Source organism: Gastrolobium bilobum, unplaced genomic scaffold (genome assembly GCF_033153095.1).
Source record: "Gastrolobium bilobum isolate Gb01-03AN ecotype WA unplaced genomic scaffold, APGP_CSIRO_Gbil_v1 utg4103, whole genome shotgun sequence".
Lineage (NCBI taxonomy): Eukaryota > Viridiplantae > Streptophyta > Magnoliopsida > Fabales > Fabaceae > Gastrolobium > Gastrolobium bilobum.
In genome coordinates, this window is record NW_026897561.1 from 114,417 (window position 1) to 122,032 (window position 7,616).

Sequence of the window (7,616 nt, forward strand, 5' to 3'; positions counted from 1 at the left end):
TTATATTTCTACTTGCTTCTTAAAAAATCTGTCCTGAAAATTTCGAAAGTTAACGGTTAACATAGTTGCTTTTTGGCGCTACAATCCTACCGTATTATCCAGTCATTCCTTTCCATCATTTGAGTGACTTGACGAGCGAGCTATTTAGCCGAATTGTAGGTACTCTTTAAGTTGTCATACATTATACCATGACAACATGTGTTCCACCAAATTGTCTTGATGCCTCTATATATTGGGGAAGCAATGACTCTCATGAATCATATATGAATAATGTATTTCATTCTTTATATTTTTATCATGTATTATAATATCTTTAGTATTCCAGTTAGATGTCCAGCTAGAGGATTAAGTTTTCATTCTTGCATTAAGTTGGAAAGATCATGATTATTAAATCTTAATTAATCAAACATATTCATTCTAGAATTGAATGTCACGAATTCAATCGCTATATATCTTTTGCACTCTATGCCCTACAATACCCCGACACGCCTTTTTTTTTTTTTAAATATGCGTGTTGGACACCGACACGTGTTCAACACGCTGTCAATATTTTGGGACACATGGTTAACTTTTCGACATGCAGTCAATTTTTTTCAACACGTGGTCAACGCTCCGACACGGTTTTTTTTTTTTAGTCTTCATTTTATTTTATTAACTAAAAATAAAAAAAAATTATTTATAAATCAATTTTTTTCTGTTATGAAATTTGACATGAAAAATTAACAAGGTACGATTTTTTTTTTTTATATTTATGTTATGAAATTTGAATATTTGATTGGTTATATGACTTATTATGAACTGTTATATGTATTAAATATAAATTATATTATATATATTAAAAATATTATTTAATATCAAAACGTGTCCCAACGTGTCGAAATTTGCCATTTTTTAGAATTAACGTTGTTCTGCCTTGAGCAGATCTGTCTGACCTACGGTCGGGTCTTTGATATTGGATCTAGGGTTTTCTCTCTAGATACTTATGAATTAGGTATCTTGGGGATAGCAGATCGCTCCACACTATATGATGACCTTAACCAGAGGGGGTGTGTGTGTGCACTGTCGTGTTTGAATGAAATAGGGTTCGAGAGATCAGTCATACCTGTGGTCTTTAGTCCTATTTATAGAGTTTACCTCTGGGCTGATGTTGGTTGGGCTTCTTGCTACTGTGGGCCTTTCTCTGGCCCATAACAAACGTGTTGGCGTGTCGTGTCGTGTCGTTTCCCGGGTCAGTGTCCGTGCATCATAGTCTATGCCCGTCTCACATACATTGGTTATGCCAACATACAAACTTCAAAGTGTTATTAACTATCTAACAACTTAATAATAAAAACATAGGCAAATTAAATGCAAAGTGGTGTGCAATATTTGTTCCACAAGAGAATGAGTGACAATGAGGGTCGAACATGTGACATGATATATAAAAACAATTAATATAGTTTCACCTATCAGCTTAAGCTTTTGAGTTGAATTGGTTCTTTACATTATATCAGAGCATCGATGTCACGGATTCGATCCTCACTGAACCCGCTTTCTCTTGTGAAATTTCTTAGCACAGGTAGGTGGACATGTGCCTCATTCATTTTAAAATCCAATGAATTCTCGTGTGAGGGAACGTGTTAGAGAAGTATATAAACCATTGATGGGTCTTCACTTAACATATATATTCAAAACCATTTCAAATTATAAATGTACTTTGTTTAGGGCTCTTACTTCAAGTTCCTGGCATTTGTAGCCATGAATGGTGACCGAAGAGGCACATAAACCATCCACTGAAGGTTCAACAGCAACGTTTTTTGTACCAAAAGATCCACGACTTAATGCATGTGCTTGATGAGGCACAGTTGCTAAGACCAAGAGACAAAGGGTCAAAGTAGCTAAACCCATCAAGCCCAAGGAAGCCATGTCTTTTGGTTTGTGTTTGTGTATATGGAAGATGTTGAATCGAGGAGGAAGATTCCCTTAATAAATATATAGGGGATGAAAGTTGAGGCGTGAAACGAAAAAAGTGGGACTTAGGATTGGAATAATGAGTCAAAGGTTTTTCATATTTTTATTTGATCCTTATCTTTTTCCCGTTTTTTTTAGTAAAAAAATTGGTTCATTATCTTTATTTGGCTTAAACTGGGTAAGAAAGGGATAAAAAAAATTTCGGTTTTACTTTTCTTTTTGGATTTTGCTATTAAGAGCTTCAACGTGTATGGTCATTAATTTTCTTTTTGGATTTTGCTATTAAGAGCTTCAACGTGCATGGTCATCAATTTTCTTCTTCTTCTTCTTTACTTTTTTTTTTTTTTTTTAATGATGATTGCCACCATCTGCTCAAGCGTTTTTACGTTTGTGATTGGTTATTTTTAATCAGGTTTAAAAAAAGTATTTATGTTTTAAATTTGAAGATTTAAACTGATTAAAAATGATATATTTAGATAAAAATCTTATAGTATTTTGATCTTTACTTATTTTAAAAAATTATAGAAAAGTTAATAAAAAATAATTAAAATATATGTTTTGTAATTTTAATATCTAAAAAAAATATGTCAAATGATTAAAAAACTTAATGTACAAATACCATTGTTTAAAACTAATTAGCAACCCCCCCCCCCCCCCCCCCCCCCCCCCCCCCCCCCCACATAAATTATCTTGTATTTATGCAAAACTTTTTTTAACATTTTCTTTTTCACATTTTGCAGTATCTACGAACTTGTTATTTTTGTTGTCAGCAATCAAAATAGTATAACGGAGAATAATACCGGATAAAGAAAGATTCTTATACATATTTGATCACATGGAACAAACTCAAACCTTTCTTTTCTTTTCTTTTTGGGATATATTTTTCTTATGTTGTAAGAAAAAAATTATCTCATGTTGAAGAAATAAAATTATAAGTGGGACCCACAGATAAGAGGAGAGAGAAAAAAGAGTGATGGGACCCAACCACTTTTATGTGTGTAAGAAAGTTATTTATCTCATGTAAAATGAGATAAACATAACCCTTTCTTTTTAGTCATTTTAGCATAAAACAAAGCTAAAAGGGAAAAAATTTATTTTGAGAAAAAGAAAGAAATACTTGCAGCACATTGGTTGCTTCACGTTTTAAAATTTGTGCTTTTAAGAGCCCGTTTGAACGAGCCTTTGTTTTTAAAAAAGTTTTTTTTTTTTTAAAAAAAAAAAAGAAGAAGTCATTTTGAGAAATTTTAAATGTTTGGATAACAATTTTTTTTAAAAGCAAAATTTAAAATAAAAGTTAAAATGATGCTTTTTTTAGCCAATAATTGGTTGCTTATGAAAAAAGCAGAATCTAAAAGATAATATAAAATTTTAAAATACAAATTTAACCTTATCTCATCAGCCCATTATCTCTCCCTATTTCACAATCATGTTTTCTTTTTTTTAGCTATAACAACTTATTACTTTGTAATCAAATATCTCCCTCTTTTTTATTTTCATTCCTACATTTTTCTTCTTCAAGGTACCGTTTTCTTTCACTTTCCTTAATCCTCATCCTACAATTGCTATTTTTGGTTCTTCTTTTTTCTCTGGTCCTTGATTTTTTTTTCTTCCTTTTTTTTTCAAGCCACAATCACAGAAGCAAGAGAATAAACACAGAAACTAAGCCACACAACAAACAAAAAAGTGAATACAACATTAATGTTCTCCCATTAATGTCCTTTTTTGTAATTTTGTATATAAAAAGTTCTTTTTTATTTTAACATTCAAATGATTTTTTTTATGTAAAAGCAATTTTTAGATTATACATCCAAATGTAAAATAACTTTACGTTTTAAAAAAAGTTATTTTAAAAAAACAATGCATAAAAAGTCTTTTTTTCAAAAGTCCATTCAAATGGGAGTGAGTTTTTATGTGGAAAGTTTTCCATGGTAAGATCCTTTCTAAGAGTCACACGGCTCAATGGGGGAATGGATATGACCTTTGTCCTATTTGCTTAAGGGAAAGTGAGTCTTTGATGCATGCTCTTCGTGATTGTCATGAGGTTAAAACAATTTGGTGTTCTTTTGTGCATCTTGCTAAAATTCGAAGTTTCTTCATGGGAGACCTTGATAATTGGATCTTATACAATTTGGACATAGCTGCGTCTGGAGTCGATAATGGTTGGTTGAGCTCTTTCTTTGTTATTTGTTGGAAGGCCTGGCACTGGAGGAACGCACTGGTTCATGGTACTGCCTTGCCAACTGTGAGCGTTCGGAAGTGTATTATTTGTGACTTATTGCGCGATAACCATGCTGCTTGGCATCACGTTCATGGTAATGAGCAGGTTAAAAACTCAATGCTTATTGATGTTGTTTGGAAGTGTCCGAGTGATGATGTTGTGAAAATAAACATTGATGGTGCAGCAAGAGGTAGGTAGTTCCAACTTAGCTGCTTGTGGGGGTTTGATTCGCAATTCTCAAGGGAGGTGGCTGGGGGGATTCTCTTATAAATTGGGTTCCTGCTCTGCTTATACGGCTGAGCTTTGGGATGTTCTTCGGGGTTTGGAGTTGGCTTAGAATGAGGGGTACCGCAACATTATTATTGAAAGTGATTCATCTAGTGTGATCACTGTGCTTACCAAGAGTGGTGAAGCAGTCCGTGAGTGTCACTTGATATCTCGCATACGGACATGGATCAACATAAGCTGGTCGGTTAGTTTCATGCATACGTACAGGGAAGGGAACGTTTGTGCCGATATGTTGGCGAACTATCTTCTGGATGTGGAGGACCAAATGCCGTTTAAAATCTGGAGTGATCCTCCTCCTGGTATTCAGCTTTTTCTCTTTGGTGATTTCACTGCTGTCCGTAGGTCTAGGACAGTAGTGTGTAGGTCTTAGCTTGTTTTGTTTTTTGGGCTTCGACCTTTTGTTTACCAAAAAAAAAAAATTGATTTGGGCTCTGTTAGCCTTGCTAAAGAGTATGCAAGATATGCGCAAGTATACGCAACCACAAGTAATATAGGGCCTTTGAGTCCCAGTTATCGTTCCCACAAGAATCTTGGCAATGTGAATTAATTGAAAAATTGTAAATGCTAAATTGAATAAAAATAAAAAGTAACCACAAGAGGAAAAAAAATAGAATTGTAAACTATAAATTTTCTTGGATTTTTCTATGTTACTTTTGAGCTATGGATTTGTGTGTAAGAAAAATAAAATGATAAATTTAATTTAAAATTCTTTTTGACTTTCTGGAATAAAATGCATATATATATATATATATATATATATATATATATATATATATTTTTAAACTGCAGTAAGGAAAACTCTTTGGGAAGTTAAAATCAGAAACAACAAAAGATATAAAAAGGTAAAGTTATTTAAAAAAATTAGGTTGAGTCTTTGTTGCACCTTTCCCACAACATTGAAAGAAATGCTATTCACACATTGCTTAATTCAAATTCCCAGTTAATGGATCACTATTGTTGATTTTAATCTCTTAAAATTATTTTATCCACAATCTTCATTCACACATCTTTGTGCTAAATGCACTGAGGACTCTTGTATTACAAGTTCAAAGATACATGGTGGGTGCCCTTATAATAGAAAAATAATCTTAATCAAATCTCTTCTTGATCCTTTCAAACCAATATTTTATAATGATTCAGATAAAATCTTTTCATAAAATATTGCATCCTAAATAAAGTGCCCAACTTTATTTAATAGCTGTGAATCTATTCATCAATTGTGAGAACCTATGATCATGTCCTCCATGAATGTATCTATATGATCATATACTCCACAATTGATTTGGACCTTGATGTTTGTAAATAGTGCGCAAAATAAATAAATAATACCTCGTTTGTAAAATTCAGAAAATGATTACAATGTTTCATTATCTTACTCCAAGAGCACAATGAACCTAATATCCCCCACTCGCTTAATACAAGTCTGGGATCCTCCTAAGACCCAAAGAAGTAACATGTCTCTCGAACACAAGTTCAGGTAAACTCTTAGTAACTGGGTCTGCAAGATCCACCTCTAATGCTATCTGAGTTTAGTGAAAAAATCATAGCTCGAGGTTAATTTCTTGAGTCAATATCCACTTAAAAAACTAAATCTGTAAAAACCCTCAGCTTTTCAAGACTCCTACTAAAATATACCAACATGTAACCTCTCGTTTTTCAAAGATATTTAAATACATTCTTAACAATAATCTAGTGTTCCTTTAGGTCCAGAATGGTACTGTCTCACTACTCCCACTGTCTGATAGATGTCTGATTTGACACTCAACATGGTATGCATAAGACTACCTATTGCCCATGCATTAGGTATCCTACTCATGTATTCTTCCTTCTCGAGAGTCTTTGGTTACTCCTTAGGAAGATGAATTCCGCATCTGAGAGTTATAATTCCTCTCTTAGAATTCTCATGTTGAATTTTGGCAAGAGTTTTGTCAATGTAAGTAGCTTAAGGTGATGCCAATAGCTTATTCTTGTGGTCTCATAAGAGTTTTATACCAAGGATATAATTGATTTCCCTAGGACTTTCATATCAAAACGCTTACTTAGCCAACTCTTTATGATTGATATTACCTCTGCGTTGTTTCCAATAAGGAGCATATCATCTACATAAAGTACCAGAAAAGTTACTGTCTCCCATTGGATCCTTTACATACAAATACAAACATTTTTAAACTGATGTTCCAAGACCTCGATGCTTGCTTAAGTCCGTGAAATAGGCTTTCACAACATGCATACCATGTGTTTCTGCCCATTTGCTATAAACTCTTTTGGTTGTTGCATGTGGATATCCTAACATTCAACTCCCAAAATAAAATCTCATAATTAAGGCTTATAGCTGCAACTAAGAGAATCTGGATAGACTCAAGCATGGCTTCTGGTAAAAATTACCTCCAAGCTAGCTTTGAAGATTTTCACCTTCTTGTATAGCCTATCTTTGCATTTTAGGTCCACATGCACCTAGTGGGTCTTACCCTTCTTGATGCCTTTACTAGGTACCTAACGGAGTTGAAATAGAAATATTCTATCTCATGGTTTATAGCTTGAGCACACTTGATCAACACCATCTTCTAGTGCATTATTGTAACTAGTGATCAATGTCACTCAACAAGAGACAACTTGAGAGTTAACAAGGTTCTCTACGACTACGAATGTACCGCACTAGACTTTGTGTATTTCCAGGTAGATCCAATATTAGGTCAAATGGTGGATCTTCAATTTCTTGAGGAACCGCTTATTCTTGATATTGTTCTTCCACATGTGATACTAATATTTCTTCTAGTTTCACTTATATTATCATGTTGAATTTTCAATTACAGTTCCTTTGTTTGTTCACCTAGAGATATATCTTTCCCCTATTTGAACAATCAAGGGAACAGTGGATGAAGCTTTTAGAGATTCTTGATCTGAGATAAGTCTCATCAAGAATAACCTTACTTAAGAGCTTATAATTTCTCATCTAATCCTCCTTTAAGAAAATCACGTGAGTGCTCACTTAGATCATCTTGTCCTTCGGACTAAATAAGATCTCATCCCTAGTTCTCTTAGTGTAGCCAAAAAATATGCACTCTTCCGTAAAAGATTCTATCTTATTTGACTATTGTTGTAGGACGTGTGCCGGAGCACCCTAAATCCAAATATGGTTTGATCTAGGCTTTCACCCTTT